Here is a 21,108-nt window from a genome sequence, read left to right as displayed (position 1 = left end):
ATCGATATTTTATAAAAATCGATATATAGTTTCCGATATTTTTAAAAAAATATCGATATATCTGAGAAATAAAATATCGATAGATTTTTTCTAACAAGTAAAAAATTTGATATTTTACAAAAAAATATATCGATATTTTTAAGAAAAAATAAAAATCGTTAAATATTAGTATAAAAAAATTGTTTTTCTACATTTTTTAAAAATTAGTGATATTTTTGATAAGTACTATTTGAAGTACCAATTTTAAAGGTTTATTACAAATTATGTTTAATTTATTTTGAACAAATATCGGTTATAAAATATCGATATATCGGCCGAAAATATCGATATATTTTTCAGAAAATATCGATATATCGATATTTGTTCTGCATCCCTGCCGTGGTTCGGAGCCCACGTTAAACAGTTGGTCCAGTCCAAATAAACCCTTGTTGGTAAAAAGAGTACTAAATACATATAACAAAATAGAGAAAACTGGCAGCTGATAATACGAAAATAAGGCAATGTTTTGGTGTAGAGTATTATTATGTTAATTCTTATTACAAGCCTGATATTTTTATATTGTTCCTTCTTATATGATTCATAACGAATATCATCCGATTTGGAGACAAGTCATTTTCCTCAAATAAAAAAGTTTTTTTATTCCATAGCCTTATTATTTTCCACGGAACAAAAATAAAAACGAATGTTTTCTTAAGGACGTTATTACTAATCTTATTTCTGATGAATTCGTGAACTCTCGTATAATAAAATGTCTGAGAATCTTCGCAAATTTATACGTTTAGTTATGAATACAGTTCGAGTTCAAAGATTTGATGGATTTCCATAAAAAATATCGACGCTTTTTCGATGGAATCAATGGGGGCCACTTCGCGAAATGACTGACAGACACGCAAACGCCCTCCAGCGTAAACGGAAGACGACTGGAGGGCACCTGAAGATGGGAAACGCGGCGGAGGGAAGCTTTTCCACTTTTCAATAGACGACGATGACGATTCTCCGGGCGTAATTTCGATCACAGAGAAGAAAAAACCTTCCCCTATGAACGTTGCGTTAATGGACTACGGAATTGTCGTCGTAGTAGTCGTTCTTGTGTGAAAGGAACGAGTGCCGGCGATTATCGTAGCGGCGTGCGTAACTGGGCAAAAGGAATTTGCAGCAGGGCTTAAGGATTCGTGTCGCTGATCGTTGTTGGGCCATTTTTTCCCTTATCTCGCGCTTCATTAAGAGGCTTAACGTTTATATTGTCGGAGGATTATCGGATTTGGCTCGTGTTCCGGGTGAATTGTCGTCGATGATCTTTATTTTTTATAATGCCGTGTTAATTTCGTCATACCTCGTGTTGTAACTCTAATATTTTTTTTTATCAATTACATTGTATTAATACAATTACATGATGATTTACAATTAATTTATTACTACAGTTCCCTGCATTAACACACAAGTAAGGCGAGAACGGGATTAATATATCAGTATATATTTCTTAAACTAAAATAAAACTAATCTACTTAAGTTAAAGTTAAGAATACACTTATACACTAAACAAGTTCTTGTGGTTTGGTTCGCTTCAATCTTCTTATTTTCTGCGTGTTGTCCAGCAGCTCTATTGCTCCTACGTTGCTGAGATGTAGTAAAACCTTCTTTCATCTTTTGATGCGAAATATTGCATCACTTAATATATTTCGAGGTCATCGTGCGGCTCTTTGTTGGTTACGTAGTTGTAAACATTGGTAATTAATCGTAGAACTTTGTTTTGGTCAGGTTGAGAATATCTTTCGACTAAGCAGTACAGTTGCTTCACTTTGATATGATGATTTCAACATGATGTTTCCAATTTAACCTACCATCGAGATGTATGTCGAAGTATTTAGCTGATTCTGCTTGTGAAATCGGGCATCCGTCAAGTAATATAATTCAATTTTTGTCAACGCAAAGTTAGCCTGGACAGATTTGGAGCTATTAAGCTGTATTTTCCAGTCCAATAATACATCTACAGCAATGACAACTGTGTCGTCGTCAAATGTTCCAAGTACTGATTCTTTTGTTGTTTGTTTGTCAGCAGTATAGAGCAGATATAGAAGTGGTCCCAAGACACTACACCCTATGGAACTCCATCCGAAATATGTTTGAGTGTTGAGAATGCCATCCATCGAGATGCATGTCGAAGTATTTAGCTGATTCTGCTTATGAAATCAGGCACCCGTCAAGTAATATAATTAAGTTTTTGTCAACGCAAAGTTAGCCTGGACAGATTTGGAGCTATTAAGCTGTATTTTCCAGTCCAATGATACATCTACTGCCATGACAACTGTGTCGTCGTCAAATGTTCCAAGTACTGTTTCATTTGTTGTTGGTTTATCAGCAGTATAAAGCAGATATAGGAGTGGTCCCAAGACACTACACCATATGGAACTCCATCCGAAATATGTTTAAATGTTGAGAATGCCATCCATCGAGATGTATGTCGAAGTATTTAGCTGATTCTACTTGTGAAATCGGGCATCCGTCAAGTAATATAATTAAATTTTTTTCCACGCAAAGTTAGCCTGGACAGATTTGGAGCTATTAAGCTGTATTTTCCAGTCGAATGATACATCTACTGCCATGACAACTGTGTCGTCGTCAAATGTTCCAAGTACTGATTCTTTTGTTGTTGGTTTATCAGCAGTATAGAACAGATATAGGAGTGGTCCCAAGACAATACACCATATGGAACTCCATCCGAAATATGTTTAAATGTTGAGAATGCCATCCATAGAGATGTATGTCGAAATATTTAGCTGATTCTGCTTCTAAAATCGGGCGCCCGTCAAGTAATATAATTAAGTTTTTGTCAACGCAAAGTTAGCCTGGACAGATTTGGAGCTATTAAGCTGTATTTTCCAGTCGAATGATACATGTACTGCCATGACCACTGTGTCGCCGGCAAATGTTCCAAGTACTGATTCTTTTGTTGTTTGTTTGTCAGCAGTATAGAGCAGATATAGAAGTGGTCCCAAGACACTACACCCTATGGAACTCCATCTGAAATATGTGAAAAAAGTGTTGAGAATGCCCATTCATGCGAGATTCTAAATTTTCTTTCGAAAAATATGATTATTCCAGCAGTCGACAGTAATTCCGCGACAGCACTCTGCTCATTTTGTAGATTAATTCCAAACGCTATACCCGGACAAAAGCTTGTGAGACGTCCAGGAATATTGCAGGGCGGTATTTCTTTTCTTCGAATGCCTTTTCAGCAGCCGAGGTATTTCTATAAATGGTTTAATACGTTTATTCTTGTAAAATGTTATATTGTTAGTCCCCATAAGTTAATTCCTCACGATCCTTCTCCTGTTGCATCACTGCAATTATGTTAAACTTGCAATAAGGAAGCAAATTTCAGGCAACATATTTGTTGGCATAATTCCAAGACGAGATACTAGTCTATTTATTTAAATAACAGATGTACATATAATTAAAATATATTTTTAATACTTTTGTAATAAAATATAATACTATTTTAAGTGTTGATATGTTAAGTATTGATAAAAAAGTTGTTGATGATGATATGAGTGTTAAATGAATAACTACGCATTGTTGTTCTCAAATTGTGTTTCAAGAAATTCACTTCCGTTATCCAACAAAGTTTTCAATTGAACTAATATTCTTATTATATAATTAATTGCATTTATGTTGAAATATAAAATATTATTTCTTATTTTCAGAGCTGTATAGAGTGCAGCGTGCAGCGTTAACTAACAGAATGATTATAAAAGGTTAGTGTTCATTTATTTTAGTAGTATTAATAGCAGTTTATAAACTATTTTTTATTAATATGCGTTTTCACGTAATTTTACTATATTTGATAACAAGTTAATTTGTTTTGGTTATTTTTGGATGTATTTTGGATTTTGATTAAATTTTTTTTGAGGAAGGACACTTCTGAGGTGATTAAGTTGCTTCTCTAACAAATCGGATGTAAATGTAAAGAACTTATACATTCAAGAGATTTTGTGATTGGTGATTGAATAGCTTGGATATACTTGTCTGTGAATACAACAAATACTTTCCTGTACACGTAATTTCTTAGTTGACAGTTACCCTTTAGTTGAAATAAAACGTATTAAAAAGAAAAATTTAAAGAATTGGATAGTTATAGGAATTAGACGTTTGGCTGTTGAGAATTTAGATGAAACAGGAACTAGTTGGATTCATGGTTCCAAATAACAAAGGTGTCGTCCTTACAATATACGGACTGAAAAGTCCTGGAATTAACAAAGGAAGCACGCTTTTTTCTTCAAAATTGGCTTTATTCATCAACATAGTCTCCACGAAGAGTCACGCAATCATTCCATTGCCTTTCTAACATTTCAGTACCACTTTTCTAGAACGATTTTTCCTTTTTCTCAAGATAGGCCTGTAACAAGTTGCAGTCCAGTCAGATGATCCGTGTTTCATCCATTGTCATAAATCGATGCAAAAAATCCTGTTTGTTACGTTTAAATATGGCAGTACTCAGAATCATCAACACCTTTTCGTTTTTGGTCAACAGTGAGCAAACAGGGCACCCACTTTAAGCAGAGCTTTCTCATAGTCAAACGTTCATGCAATATAAAACCAACACGTTCTTTTAATATCTTTACGATGTTAGCTAAGTCACGCAATTTCACTTTTCGATCATTCAAAACGATTTTGTGGATTTTTTTGATGTTTTCTGGTGTTCACCACTAATTTAACGTCCGTTGCGTTCTGCACCATCGGTGTCCTTGCGACCACGTTTGAAGTCAGCAAACCAACGTTTTATTATTGTTTCTGATGGAGCGGAGTCCTTATAATACTTTTCAAGCCATTTTTTCGCTTGAACGCTATTTTTCCCCATTAAGAAGCAGTGTAAAATTAATACACAAAATTGTTTTTGATCCATTGTTTTGAAAATAACAAAAGTAGTGTCACTCTTAACACAACACATACAAAAAACAACAACTCTCAACATAAACTTATGAGTAGTATATCATGAAATTTTAACAGCTTTCTTGTGAAGGCTAGTACTAACTGGAAATCGGCGAATGTAATAAAACTAGGGCCATCTATATGTCTATATGTTATCAAGTTCAGGATATTCAGCCCACGTGTTACGCAAAACCAAATATGTTTGAATGGAATGTTGGCTAGTGTTTTGTTTCAAAATGTTTCCTAAAGATGTTTCGTCTGATAGGAGATATGAGAGATAGCAGGGCCAGATATCAGTTTATGAAATTTTCTTATAACTTGAAATATGTAGATGGAAGAAGATGGGTAGTTGTTTCAATGTTGTTTCAATCTTTCATATTGTATTTTATATCTCCTATGTACGCCTAATGACGTTTTTATCCATTCACTTATTTCATATTTGTTTCTATTTCTTTAACTTGTCCATTTGTATTGTATCTTATGTATTCGGTGTATATAATTTTTACATTAAATATTTGAAAGTTTATAATTTGAATATGTATTTTAAAAACAATATATATTTTTATGTAATAGTATAATCTATATTATTTTTAACAGGTCAATTGAAAAGTCCCCGGCCTACCATAGTAAAACATATTTTTTTGGTAAAATTATTTTTTTATTCAACATAATTCCCTTCAAGGGTGATACGCTGATTATAGCGCCCCCTCCAACATTTAGATACCATTTTTGTAGCACGATTTGTCTTTTGCTTCAAAATAGGCATCAGTTTCGGCGATCATCTGTTCATTCGACGAAAATTTCTTTCCAGCGAGCATTCTTTTGAGACCTGAGAACAGGAAATAGTCGCTGGGGGCCATATCTGGGGTATACAGTGGATGAGGAAACAATTCGAAGCCCAGTTCATGGATTTTTGCCATCGTTTTCACTGACTTGTGATACGGTGCATTGTCTTGGTGAAGCAACACTTTCTTTTTGTTCAAATGCGGCCGTTTTTCGGCGATTTCGTCTTTCAAACCGTCCAATAACGCTTCGTAATAGTCTCTGTTGATGGTCCTTCCTTTTTCAAGGTAGTCAATGAAAATTGTTCCATGCGCATTCAAAAATATAGACGTCATAATCTTGCCAGTCGACTGTTGCGTTTTCCCACGCTTTGGAGCGGGTTCACCGTATGCGGTCCACTCGGATGACTGTCGAATGGACTTAGACGGAGTAAAATAATAGAGTCATATTTCATCTATTGTCGCATATCGACGCAAAAACTCGGGTTCATTAGGCTTGGTCATCTTCAAACACTGCTCCGAATCATCAACTCGTCGTTGTTTTTGGTCAAAAGTGAGCCCGCGTGGCACGCATATTGCGCAGAGCTTTCTCATACCCAAATATTCATGAACGATTTGATGTACACGTTCAGTTGATATCTTTCGAGTGTCTGCTATATTATTCAATTTCAATTTACGGTCATTCAAAATCATTTTGTGGATTTTTAAAATGTTTTCGTCGGTAACAACCTCTTTTGGACGTCCACTCATTTCACCACGTCTAAACATAGCATACCAATCCTTGATGGTTGATTTTCCTGGGGCAGTGTCCGGAAACTCGGCATCAAGCCAAGTTTTCGCTTCAACTGTATTTTGTTCCCTTCAAAAAGCAATATTTTATGAACAGGCAAAATTCATTTTTATCCATTTTTTTCACAATAATAAAAGTTGCTTCACTCAAAATGCTATAATTCACAAACTAATGATCCAACAGCTGTCAAATTTATACACGCATCTTTTGATGGTTGGGGCTAAGTAAAAAACATATGGATTTAATTTTAGTAGCCATCTATGTGTCACTTTTCAATTGATCTGTTAAAATGTGTTTTTGTATAACTTATTTAGTTAGTTTATATTTATTCTTCTTCTTTTTCGCCCACAAAATATAATTTAAATTATATGTCAGAGTCCTAAGTAAATAAATGCACATCTTAACTGGCTAATTAACATAGAAGTATTGAAACAACCATGGTATATTTTTTTAAAGAAAATACACTGCTTTTAAATTATTGAAGCTACTCATGTTAAAATTATTTCATGAATATTTAGTGACAATACACATCAATAGATCGTGAGGGGACTTTTCAACAGAAACTTTAATGGCTTACAACTAGCACACCAAATTAATTGATTAATATATGTACATTTCCACAATGACCGTACAGAAAAAGGATGCTCGATTCCCATTAGGGAACTGACCCTTTCATTCTCCATGTTTACTTCTCCTACCGCACTCCGCCTCCCTCCCGGTCCCCCGGGCGATATTTTATCCACCTCCCCTTCCCCCTCGGGTTATAATTACCGAGCGTATTTGCACGTTCGCCAATCTACCGCCACCCCGTCGGCTCGTCGCGATCGCTATCTGAAACCGACGACTACAAACTCCAAAATTGAAAACGCAGTTTAATAGTGTATCGGCCGGGTCATGATATATGGACAGGTCGATGTGGAACATGTTCCTAGGTACATTAATCACTGTTACGGGAGGGTCGCGCACGGCCCGACGTTGCCGCTCGTTTCGGTTTTCCCGTACGCGCGGCACGTTCCCGACGTAGGTCCACGCACGTCGACCCTCCGGGCGTTCATAATCGTTTATTGGTCCGAGAAGGTGACGTGGGGGCTTGACAATATCATATTAATTGTTTTCGGTTTATTTATTATGTGTACTATTTTGTTTTGAGTGATTTTCATATATTGATGGTTAAAATATGACGCAACTGACAGGGCACTGGAAAGTAATTACCGGATGTTCTCGAAAAAAAAAAAGAAAATTTTCAAGAAAATGCAAAGTTGATAGGATGGGGCAAGATCTAGAGGGTAGGACGCGTACGATAATATGTTCTAGCCAAGTGTGTCTAACGCCTCCTTGGCCATTTTTGCGTTATGAGGCGGCGCGTTATCGGACCACAAAATTACTTTACCATGTCTTCCGACCCATTCTGGTCATTTTCGATCAATGCATAAATTGATCATTTGTTGTCAAACCACTTGGCCGTGGAGTCGGTCGCCAGTTGATAACCACGATTTTTTGCACTTATTCACTTTTCCGTCGCTATTCGATGCAAAATTAATTTCGTCTTTCGTGGGCCATGTTTAACGCTCGTGCCAATTGTTTTTGAGTGTAGGTTCGGTCGTCATTCAATAACCCTTGCAGTTTGGCATCTTCAAATATTTTCGGTCTGCCAGAGCATTAATTGTCCTGCATATCGATTTTACCACTTTTGATGCCTCTCACCTGTTTCGAAAGGTAGCAAAACGATTACTTACAGTGGCTTCTTTCGCCGATAATTTTGATTAAAAAATAAAAGTAATGCTTGTTGCAAATGCACGTATTGGGGCGCTAGACTTGACATTTTCAAAAAGGTATAAATCTATAACGGTGTTATTTTCGCAAAATATAACATATATAGCTTTGCATGTATATTTGTCCAATCATGACATTGCCTACGTAGCTTAGCGACATCTGTTAAAAAAATCAGTAATGACTTTTTGGTACATATGGTAATTATTAAATACGATGGTTTTGACAATTCTCTACATAAAATAAAGTATTCAATCCACCTCGGAGTGCAGACGTGCCTTCTAGAACGCTCTGCAAGGTGTTAATAAAGAATTTAGACAATAGAAATACGCAATATCATACTTTTCGACCAAAGTCTCAAAAAACATTTAAATTAGTCATAAAAGGAAAACATCACGCCACAGACTCAAACACAATTAAAACAGCCCTAGCTGAAAAGAGCCCCGAAGTTGTAAATATACACAATATTAAACATCCTGCAACAAAAGAGCCACTGTTAATATTTTATATTGACTTGAAGCCTAAAGAAAGTAATAAACATATTTATGAGATTAAATATCTGAACCATGATGTCATTAAATGTGTTATATACACAAAAAAAATCATCCCACAGTGCGCCAGATGCCAAACCAAGCGTACGAGCATACAAAAACATGCTGTCGCAAATTATATCGATGTGTGAAATGCACAGGATAGCATGCGACGAATGATTGCACGCGCAGAACACGTGACAATAAAGTAAAATGCGTCAACTGTAACGGAGACCATCCTACAAATTATAGGGAATACTAGCCCATAAAGTGTTGCAATAAAAGCTTATCCAGAGAGAAAAAAGAAACTTACAGCCTATATCATTTACCTCGCCTAATGCACCAATACAACATCCTCATATCTCATACGCACACGCAGTAACTAACAGTCAGACCTAACCTAATGCGCAGACAACGCCGATCACCACTGAACCTATAAGTACTAGTAGTAGGTAAACTTATGAAACAAATGAGTACAATGATGCATTTACTCACTGTGGTCGTTAGTAAGCTAGCCTAATGACTAATAACCATTCCAGCTAAACGAAATAACCGCCTGGAATGCTAATGGACTCCAGCAACATGCCAGGGAGCCTAAAATGTTCTTGTATCAACAAAATATTGATATCATACAGACGCAAATCAAGACACAAAGTTAATTTCTAAGGAAATCTGCTCTCCAAGTCCATAAACTACTTTTAGAAGGAAATGATGATGCAGCTGCTATATTCAATTATCGTTTTCGACGACTTAAATATAGTTATTTTGATCTTAATGACAATGTATGGCCTGGAGAGCCAAAAAACTTCGAAGACAATGAATTTCGAGATTTACTGAATAAAATAATTTGTTTAAGATGTAACAATCAATGCACAATTGATAAAGAAATCCAGAGGCGTAGACCACAATTGTTAGGACATGTCTGTCAAATGAAAGGTAAACTAATGCTCACAAACTTTTGTGACAGAACAGCTCCGGAACAGGATTTGAAATTAGAGACACTTTCTGAGGCAAAAAGGTTTGGCCACAACCAACAATCACAACAGTGACGAGATTTGGCGAAGAATATTGGAAGTTTTGCATATTGGTTGATAAGTAGACTCTTTTGCTCAGTATTGACTATTGATTGATAATAATGATGGTTAATACACACTTATATGTATATTATAAAATTAGATTTATTAATTCAATAAATCTCTGGGCTGAATCATATCATGACATCATAGCTTACAGGCCCATTCTTGGAGAGTAATTAATATCAAATTATACGTTACAATATATCATTCCAGCTATTATAATTTATAACTTAACAGGTTATTTGAAAAGTCCCAGGCCTGACACATAGATGGCGCTACTGGAATTAAATCCATATGTTTCTTAGTTATTCCTAACCCTCAAAAGATGCGTGTATGAATTTGGCAGCTGTCGGAATATTAGTTTATGAATTAATGCATGTTGAGTAAAGCAACTTTTGTTATTGTGAAAACAAGGATAAAAAGGAATTTGGCCTGTTGATAAAATATTGCTTCTTGAAGGGAAAAATACAGTTAAGCAAAAACTTGGCTTGATGCCGAGTTTCCGGACACTGCCCCAAGAGAAACAACCATCAAGGATTGATAAGGCTGATATTGATTGATATTGATTAGGCTTTTAATTGCTTCCTCATCCACCGTATTCTCCATACCTGGCACTCAGCGATTATTTCCTCTTCTCAGATCTCAAACAGACACTGACGACTATTTTGAAGCAAAGGAGAAGTCGTACTACAAAAGTAGTATCGAAAAGTTGGAGGGTCATTATTATAAGTGTATTACCCTTGGAGGGAATTATGTTAATAGTTCTTGGGTTAAATTTATCCTAAAATTTAAGAGATAATAAAGTCGAATTCATAAATAATATATTTCTCAGGCCGAATATTCATTGAGTGATGGGGTTTAGCTCTAATATTTAATGTAATAGGTAATTATTCTTTGTACTGAAATAAAATTATTTTTCTATGATAGAATAATATAAAACGATATGGACTAAATTATATAAAATAATCCCAAGAAAATATAATAAAAGCGGCAACAGGGATGAGTGGACGGCGAGGGCCCTTCGCAAAGGTTCATTATGCTCGACGATATGACCAGAAATGGTGGCCCTTTAATTATGGCTACGTCACAGTTTAATTTCCGTTAGTACGTCATCAGGTAACGGGTCCTGACAAAGTGACAAGCTTGATACCTTCATATCAGCGCTCGACCTCCCTCGGCCTGTTAAAAAAATGCCTCTGGAATATGACGATGGTGTCGGCACGGAATGGCAGGGAAGGAGGGGGAAGGGGTGGACGCGTAGGGTAAAGGGCGAGTTGAATGGGGCGAGCGCTATGATTAGTTAAATAGCCTCGGTCAGGCATTGTTGATATTAATTTATTAACGGCCCGTTCTCGGTTTTAAATTTAATTAAACGTAGATCGGGCTCGATGAGATGTAAGTCTGAACAATACAGAGTATCAGTAATAACATGAACTCAATATTTTTCGTTCATTAGGAGTTTGATTAGTTTTGAAGGGTTTGATGTTCGTGAGCACACCTGCTTCTCGTCTAGACAGCTCTTGAAGCTCTTCAAGAGAGATTGAATAGAGGTTACATAGTTACATTAGAGGCTGAACTAGTTTTTTAGTTAGAAGAATTCATCTTGTGTAAGGTTGGGCACTTGATTTCTTCAATGAAGTGTTGTCTTTAAGAAAAATTTAATCACTTTGTTGATTGTTGTTTGTTTTTATTCTCATTTTACTCTCTTTCGAATTAATAAAAAAAATTAATAAAATCAATTACAATCCTTGTAATTAAAATTAATTACAAGGATTGTGAAATAATTTTAAAGGATGTATATGTATAATAAAAATACATCAGTATGTATTAAGGTAATTAAAATAAAGTAAATTGGACTATTTAAGCCTATTTATACATTAAGAGTAACACTTATATAATGTATAAATTCGTGTAGTTTGGTTCACTTTAATCTCTCGATATACTGGGCCTCGCCCAGTACTGTATTGCTCCTACATTACTGTAATTTAATAGACTTAATTCATATTTTAAAATGTAATCTTAAATAAGTTCGAAAAACAATTCATTATGATTCTTAAATTCGGGAAAAAATCAGAACACGTCTCCTCTTATCGTCCTATAAGCCTGTTACCTGTGATATCTGAACTTTTTGAATAACTATACATTAAGAGACTCAAAATAATCGCACAAGAGAGAAATATTATTTCTGGCTCTCAATTTGGTTTCCGTAATAAACACAGAACAACAGAAAAAATTCATAGATTAGTCAACCAAATTTACAAAGACTTAAATGATAAAAAACATTGCTGCATTTCACAATATATCTCAGGCCTTCGATAAGATATAGAACACTGGACTGCATGTTAAATTAAAAAAGCTTTTCTCCATACACACTTTCAACTGCTGACATACCTTACAGACAGATATTTTATTGTCAAACAGGGTGACGAATGCACTGACCTACGCCCAATATATTCGGGTGTTCCGCAGGGCAGTGTTTTTGGCCCATTGTTATATCTATTGCATACAGCTGACCTACCGATCTCAAGAAACACTACGATTGCAACATATGCTGCCTATACAGTGGTTTTATCATCACACGAGTATCCAATACCAGCCACAAGAAACCTCCAACTTCAACAAAGTCGAATTATGGTTGAAAACATGGAGTATCAAAGCAAATGAGACAAAATCTGCCCATGTGACATTCCCCCTTTATATGGGAATGCATTTTGATCGACGTTTGACATGGAAAAAACATATAGTAACAAAACGCAAACAGTATTGCTGGATAAGCGTAAGTCTAAATTATCATTAGATAACAAGATTTTGCTGTATAAGTCAATACTTAGTACCATTTGGACCTATAGTATTGAATCTGGGGTACAACTAGCAAATCTAACATAGCTTCCTCCAGATGTTACAGAATATAGTGTTGCGAGTCATCGTAGATGTCCATAGTACATCTCCAACATTCTGATTCAGCGCGATATCCTCTTAGAACCTATAACAAGTGTGATTCGAAGTGTTAGTGCGAAGTACTCTGAAAGACCATTAGTGCATCCCAATTCACTCGCGAAACAGTTCAATATGCGATATGAGAGTGTAGTGTATAGGCTCAAACGCAAACCACCATACGAACTGATTAATAGGCACATAGAGTGAGATTTAATAATCTCTAGAACAAGTTAGAATAGTATCTAGAATAAGGTTTAGATTATAAGTTGTACATCAGATCACTTATTGAAGCGATCTACACGTCAGGATAGTTATATTATGTAACGGAAATCATATAATAATATTTATTGCCCACGGATAGGTTGTTGAAGTTCTAAGAGATTAATAAAAAAACGAATCTCTATGTCAAGTTAGGAGTATTTTCCAACTAAGCGGTATAGTTTTTTGATTTTGACTATCAGATATATTTAAAGTTCCCGTCCGAAAAGCAACATGAAATATCTCTTTTATCTGCAAACAATATACGTGGACCAAGGCATTCGTTGCAACTATATAAAAATTACTACGTCTAAAACATAAAATCGATATTGTCACATGTTCACAATAAGTTTCCAACAGTATTAAATTATTTAACAGCAAAAGTTTTGGGTTTTGACGCGAATATAGCTAACAAAACTGTTCTATGCGACGTAGCGTACAGTTAAAACTAATTCGCTGTATTTGTATATGACCTGCAAACTGAAATCAAAGGATATGGTCATATTGTTAACTTGACCATTTTTATTCCCATTATTAGGAATTTGAAGAATTAGAAACGTGAGTATTAGGCTTCGTAATTTTTATCTTTTTTCGAGTTCCTAGATTTCAATTAACTTTACGGGTATTTTTAATATACAAATTATTCAACAGGTCAATTATTAATTGCATAACATATAATTAGCCAATAATGTTTTAGACATAACCGAAATGATACCTATTATTTCAGCCATACTCTGATGCTCTGAATCTGTTAAGCAATGCGTGTAAGGTAGTGCGTATCTAGCTAATAAGATTTTGCCCTGGCCCTAGCTGCTTGAGCTGTTCTTAGTTCTCTCTTACATGATACTAGTAACAATTCATAAAATACTTTCAACATTTACATACTTGAATTTTTGTAGTTAAATATACATCAAATAACAGTTAACAAATTCAGTTTACATAAAAAATAAGCATGTAATGAGCAAAATTTCATTTTGGAAAATCATCATTTTTGTTACAGCTTAGCAATTGATAAGTCAACTGCTTTCGTACGTTTGCATGCACTGGAAAATATTCAAATCGAGGGAAAGGGTTATTACACGAATTGACTGCAAATTCTATTTCGAAGCGTTTCAACGTCAGGGTTTCGTTGCTTGTCAGGCAGGAAAGAGCTTCCTGTAGCGTATTGTAATTGTCGATGAAAAGTGAATCCCAAGAGACATCTACTATGACAATCCCAAGAGCAAAAAAATCATGGGTTGATCCATGAGAGCCATCTATATCGACAGCGAAGTGGAATTCAATGTCATAAAGTCGCGCTGTGCTGTGCTGTTGAGTTACTGCAGATGTGTTCCAATCCAACTGAACAAATACAACTTTATATTCTATATATATATATATATACATATATATATATATATATATATATATATATATATATATATATATATATATATTACCTTCTTACTACCGCTTGTGTATATCGATGAAGCTTGCCTTTGTTAGAGCACGGTTTTAAAATGTGAATGAAAAGAAGCATGAAAATGGATCGATGACTCGATTGTTGTTAAACCAAGATCGTTCTTTTGCCACGATATCGCCGAAAAGATGGGAAAAGATTGCAGGAAGTGATGGAATTTATCTTCATTAATATATATTTTGTCAATAAATGACTTTTTAACCTCAACTAACCGCTTAATATTTGTCATAACATGCATGTCTATTATATCATCCCCATAAATTTGATAGAGTTGGGCCATCTTTCCAAATAACTATACAAAAGCACGCCCATGTCTTTCTGTAACTTTTAAACAACGGTCTGTTTTGTTTGAATACTTCTATTCAACATGCATGAGAAATGGTTAGATTTTTTTAAATTCAAACTTGGAATTTTTTGGGTTATGGTCCAGTTAATATTTGATTTTTGTTTTTTTTTGTTCTTATAAATAAAATAAGATTAAAAAAAATTGTAATAAATTAAATAAACATAACATCATAAAACATGAGAAAATAATACACATGCGTATATGTGCACGCACCTGAGTTAGTCGCGTCACCTTGACCAAGATTAAAGAACTGATGGAGACACGTAGCTACCGTTGCGACGGTTTCCAAATGGAAGAAAGTTACCTGTCAACGATATGTCATTTTTTCCCCTTTTTCTTTCGCGTGTTGGCGTGACGTATGGCCGGGATTCGGTCCCCTCGGGAGGCGATTCGGTATAAAACACCATGAATTACACAAATAAATAAATAAAAAGGCCTACGGAACGCTCAGTGGCGGCGTGTCGCAACCGCTAGCACCGCAGCACAAAAGAAAACAGAAGGCGATCGCCACCATATGGCCGGTTTCATGATTTCGCTGAGGTTCCTGATATTGTTTCTCGCTGTTTATGCAAATATTTTGATTTACGGGATGACTCGTTCTTGTGTCTCGAACATGTGGCCTGTTCCCCCTAGTGGGGCTCACCGAATTTGGTGATGTCGTCGATCCATCTTGCTACGACTCCCTTTTTTATTAGACAGTGTCCACTTCACTTCATTTACCATTTATTTTCTCCATTTCATTAATTTACTTGTTTTTAATTAAAATGCAGTAAGTTGTACTATTTGATTTAATAGTATCTAATGTCTGCACATTGATGATTTGTACAAATTGAGTCCTGCCGATTTACAACACAACATTTCTTCACAATTTCTCATAATTGCATTTGCGAGTTAGACCACATGTTATATATTTTAGTTAACAAACATGACTATCTTTAAGCCCAACAAGTATTATTTGCTGAAAGTGTTCCTTCTTGTTTTTAATTGTAACAAAACTAGAATCACTACATAGTATAAAACAAAGTCGCCTTTTCTGTCCCTATATCCCTATGTGCGCTTAAATCTTTAAAACTACGCAACGGATTTTGATGCGGTTTTTTTCAATAGATAGAGTGATTCAAGAGGAAGGTTTATATGTATAATACATGCATAATATACTAAGGCAACATTGCTAATTTTAGAGGTTTCTAACGTGATGTCGTAAATTAACCTATTTTTTTAGGCTTATTTAGCAATTAGCAAAAACGCTGCCTAACCCTACGAGTTAGATCAAATTAATGTACTACAGTATTGTACACCATAAAAAGGTCTACAAAAAAGTCCGCGATGGTATATGTTTATCTTTTAGGGATAACCCACATTAACCATTTTTATTGTTTACTTTTTACATGAGAAAATGGCTTATTTACGAAGCTATTTTAAGCAATACGGCATTAATCCTTATCGAATTAAGTACCTTAAATACAGTGTGCAATTAATATAGATCAATATGGTTCCTTACAGCATGTAAATTAAACAAATATTTTCGGAGATATTACAAATTTAAAATTTGCGTTTAAAAATGTGTAATGTAATAAAAATTGTATGAATTTAGATATTCCAAAGATAGCAGGAAATCTTCATAGTAAGTATAGGGGAAGAGGAATTGTTTTACTCCAAATTTAATGCGTGCAGGCCAAGGGCAGTAATGAATGAACCAAAAATACTGGGTGGATTTTAATCATGTTTTCATTGAGTGACATAGGCATATATATTTTATGCCCGTGCAAAGTCGGAGCGGGCCGCTATGTTTTTATATACAACGTTCATATTTTTTCTGTAGTGTATTTAATTTAGTATCAGCATTACACCCGTGCGAAGCCGGGGCGGGTCGCTAGTAGACTATAAATTGAATAGACTATAGACTAGCAAAATGAATTTGCCCTTTTCAGTATAGAATTAAAGCTTATTTCCAATTCCTTCATAAGAACTAGAATATAGCTTTACCATAATCAACTAAATAATTTAGCCATAAAGGCCAGATTATATTAAATCTATAATATTTATATAGCATCGTCACAATCTATGTTTATGGAAGGAAAAGTTTGAGATATATGATTGCGTAAGATATTTTTGGAATATTACATATTTTTATAATGAATGAATGAATTAGTCTTCTTGTCTTCTTTATTGATAGCCGCAGTGGCTATGTCAACAGTTTATGATATATAATGAATATTTGTAGAATATTTGGAAAAGTATGCTTTTCCATAGTAAATAGGCTGGGTGAGACCGGATGTCTTCTGTTTTGGTGTCGATTATTAGTCACTCAGCAGTCGTAGTGTTAATGCCGAGGACCATAGTTGGGAGCGTACTATAGGCAGTAGTTCAAGCCACTAAACATTTTAGAAATGGACGTGATTTAAACTCCTGTATATACATGCATCCTCTATAATTTTTTTGCAATGTATCAATTATAAGTCGACATGTTTTGAGTATCTTTGAGAACATTTTGGAGTAAAATGTAGTATCTGAAATCTTCAAATATGTTTTTTGAAAATTTCCCTAACGTCTTTAAATTTGTTAGATTTTATTAGAATATTGTAGGTTCTTGCACTAACTAACATTATTATCTACGTATTTCTTTTTGTGTTTATTTTGTTTTTTTTTATATACATGATAAGGGTAAGATTTTAAAAAATATATTTTACTCACTTTATGAATTGATTTTCTATATATCGTGAATATAATATTTATCATGAGAGATATTTATTAACCACTGGATATATTGTCGAATCACTAAGGGTAATAATAATAATAATAATAATAATTATTGTTAAACCAATTTTAATTAGAGTTTCTTAAACTTTCTTTGTTTTCCTCCAATTCTAACATTCGCTTTAGTTGCTTAAGTTGCCGTGAACCTAGTACTAGAACATAGAATTTGGACCCAAGCTTGTAGTTCAAGGTGTACAGTCACCAAAGGCAGGTTACAGTACGTCACTGTTTTTCACTCAAAATCTTCTGGAGTGGATATATTGTACTGGCCTTGTGTATTACAGGAACCAGACTGTGAATTTCTACCAAGACTGAACGGTGTGAAGAATGAGACGTAGGGGTTTGCTTTATGTTACAATATATTCAACCAAGAAATATTGATTTGTGTTCGGCGTCTCCATTTCTTTCTGTAGAATGAAATAGTTTTAAAAGTAAAATATGCTTTGTTGTTGCTTAGAGCCCTCCACATATCATAACTTCATAACATTCTTTGAAAATACTTGGTTAGAAGAATTGCAGTACTTCAGTCTCCTTCATTATTTTATAGAATTAATTATTTTGAAGTACGTACTTAAGAAACATGTAATAACATAGTATAATGTGTATAGTAATGGTGTTAGATTTGGTTGTGAAATTACATATGCATTATCGTTTTTTTTCTCCATTCATTCTTCCAATCATTTTAAGCAACCGATTCTTCTAAATATCATAAAAAAACTTCTATCGTAGCTCTCGTTTTATGCTAAATGACACACAACCATATTATTTATCAACTAATTTTAATTGCATAGACATCTATTTGTCCATCAGTGCTTCATGCAGTCATATGGTCCTGTACAAGTAATGATGTGGATTAAGTTCATTTGTGGCAGTTGTCTGTCCATTTTTTCTCTTATAGCAAGTCTACATAGTATGTACAATTATATTCATCATATTCTCTGTTTTCATCTGATCTTCATCTTGGGTTCAGTATATAAATCTATATTTGATCATGAGTCATATAGCTATGCAAAAGCTTTGGTGCATATCATTTAAGTCTCCTTCATCCACCATCGTTTATAGTAGTTCTGGAAAAGAATCATTGGTTATGAACTAACTATGGTTTGACTTGAAGACATCGAAACTTGAAACAGATATTTTCTAACTTTTGTCAAGTGATATATTTTTGTACAATTATTATGCACTAATAGCTTATTTGTAGCATATATTAGAACACTGTATATGTTGATGTGGTCATAAATCAAATAAATTACTAATATTAACGTGACGGTAAAGTCCCCGCCACTGCCTCTTTGGTCGCCCTTGATTTGTATCACTATATTTCTGTTTTTGCGGCGTTCCTCTACATGTGTTTCAATCTTTTGTCGGTTCGACTTCCACGGACGTCACTCAATCGCGTGAAAGCTTCCCGCTCCCGACTACGACTTAAATTACCGCGGAATATGCGATGCCGCTCACGAATTACCAGTCGATTTTCCTCGTCTAGCATCTACCGAAAGTCAAAGGGACGATCTCGAACGGGAATAGACCCATTTTGACTCGTCGCGTATATTGAAGACCCCTTTAGCCAGTGACAGTGTTAAAAATGTCGATAGAAACTTAATTTATTGGTATATATAATATTTACGTATTGAAATACGTAACTTATATATAATTTACTGTTTAATTTGTAGTGAATTATTCATCAGTGTGGTTTTATTTAACTTTAGCTCATTGTGTGATGCCCAGTAAAAGGCATGAGCACTTTGTTTTGTTTTTGATATTGATTGCTGTTCTAATCGTTCATAATTCGTCCTTTTAGTTTCGGACCCTTTTTTGTCTGACTAGACATCACAGCTATTTTTCTTCCTTTAGGATCTCTCCTGAATACCAACACCTTTTCCAGCTATTGATTAATGTACTCATGAACTTATTATCAAATTTTATTGATTATATTGATTATAATTATAATAATTATTTTTAAAACGTTCAGCGAACGGTGGTTAAGTTATTTTTTTTTAAATTACATCCTACATTCGATATGCTTAGTACAAACTTAATTCACACAATTAATTTATTACTACTGTTCTGTTGCACTTGCATTAATATACAAGCAAGGCGTCTACGGGATTGATACATCAGTATGCATTTCCCAAATTAGAATAAATATAATCTACTTAAGCTTAAGTTAATACACTTATACATTAAACCAGTTCGTGTGGTTTGGTTCGATTCAATCTTATAATTTCTTGCGTGTTGTCCAGTAGCTGTATTGCTTTCACGTTGCTGTGATTTGGCAACCTTGTTTCATGTTCTAGGGCGAGATCTTAGATCACTTCGTGTATCCATTTGATTCCGAGATCATGGTACAGCTCTTCTTTAGTTACATAGCGATAAACATTGGTAATTAATCGTCGAACTTTGTTTTGGAAGCGTTGGATTACTAGTTGGGTTGATGTTTTAGTGCAACCCCATATTGGCACCGCGTTAAATTAATAGTTGCATTTTGTGAGGCAAAAAAAAATTCTGCTGTATATTTGTGAGATTTCTATTGCAGAAGAAAATGGTTCTTCATCTCACATAAACAGTAGTAACGTCGATTTTGATGCTCCTATTTCAATATGGCTTAAAACACAGTGTATAAGTATAATAACAGACTTTTTCAGACCGTTTTAATTTCTTTTAAACCGGCATGATATGATGTTCGCTGTTTATAGCGTTACTAGCGACCCGCCCCGGCTTCGCACGGGTGCAATGCTGATACTAAATTAAATACACTACAGAAAAAATATGAACATTGTATGTAAAAACATAGCGGCCCGCTCCGACTTTGCACGGGCATAAAATATATATGCCTATGTCACTCAATGAAAACATGATTAAAATCGATCCAGTATTTTTGGTTCATTCATTACTGCCCTTGGCCGGCACGCATTAAATTTGGAGTAAAACAATTTCTCTTCCCCTATACTTACTATGAAGATTTCCTGCTATCTTTGGAATATCTAAATTCATACAATTTTTATTACATTACACATTTTTAAACGCAAATTTTAAATTTGTAATATCTCCGAAAATATTTGTTTAATTTACATGCTGTAAGGAACCATATTGATCTATATTAATTGCACACTGTATTTAAGGTACTTAATTCGATAAGGATTAATGCCGTATTGCTTAAAATAGCTTCGTAAATAAGCAATTTTTTCACGTAAAAAGTAAACAATAAAAATGGTTAATGTGGGTTATCCCTAAAAGATAAACATATACCATCGCGGACTTTTTTGTAGACCTTTTTATGGTGTACAATACTGTAGTACATTAATTTGATCTAACTCGTAGGGTTAGGCAGCGTTTTTGCTAATTGCTAAATAAGCCTAAAAAATAGGTTAATTTACGACATCACGTTAGAAACCTCTAAAATTAGCAATGTTGCCTTAGTATATTATGCATGTATTATACATATAAACCTTCCTCTTGAATCACTCTATCTAT

The 21,108-nt window shown here is 34.5% G+C and overlaps 1 long non-coding RNA gene across 1 annotated transcript in view; it reads left to right on the top strand.

The window, feature by feature from the left end:
• Positions 1-21,108, top strand: part of LOC143203947 (uncharacterized) — an 86,248-nt gene that overhangs the window by 7,527 nt on the left and 57,613 nt on the right. The window contains exon 2 of the long non-coding RNA XR_013007472.1: positions 3,705-3,755. This is a non-coding gene — a long non-coding RNA (uncharacterized LOC143203947). The remainder of the gene's footprint in view (positions 1-3,704; positions 3,756-21,108) is intronic.

This window comes from Rhynchophorus ferrugineus, unplaced genomic scaffold (assembly GCF_030347505.1).
Source record: "Rhynchophorus ferrugineus isolate W39M unplaced genomic scaffold, kcgeb_rfMv2 rfM10, whole genome shotgun sequence".
Lineage (NCBI taxonomy): Eukaryota > Metazoa > Arthropoda > Insecta > Coleoptera > Curculionidae > Rhynchophorus > Rhynchophorus ferrugineus.
This window is presented reverse-complemented; position numbering and strand designations above follow the sequence as displayed.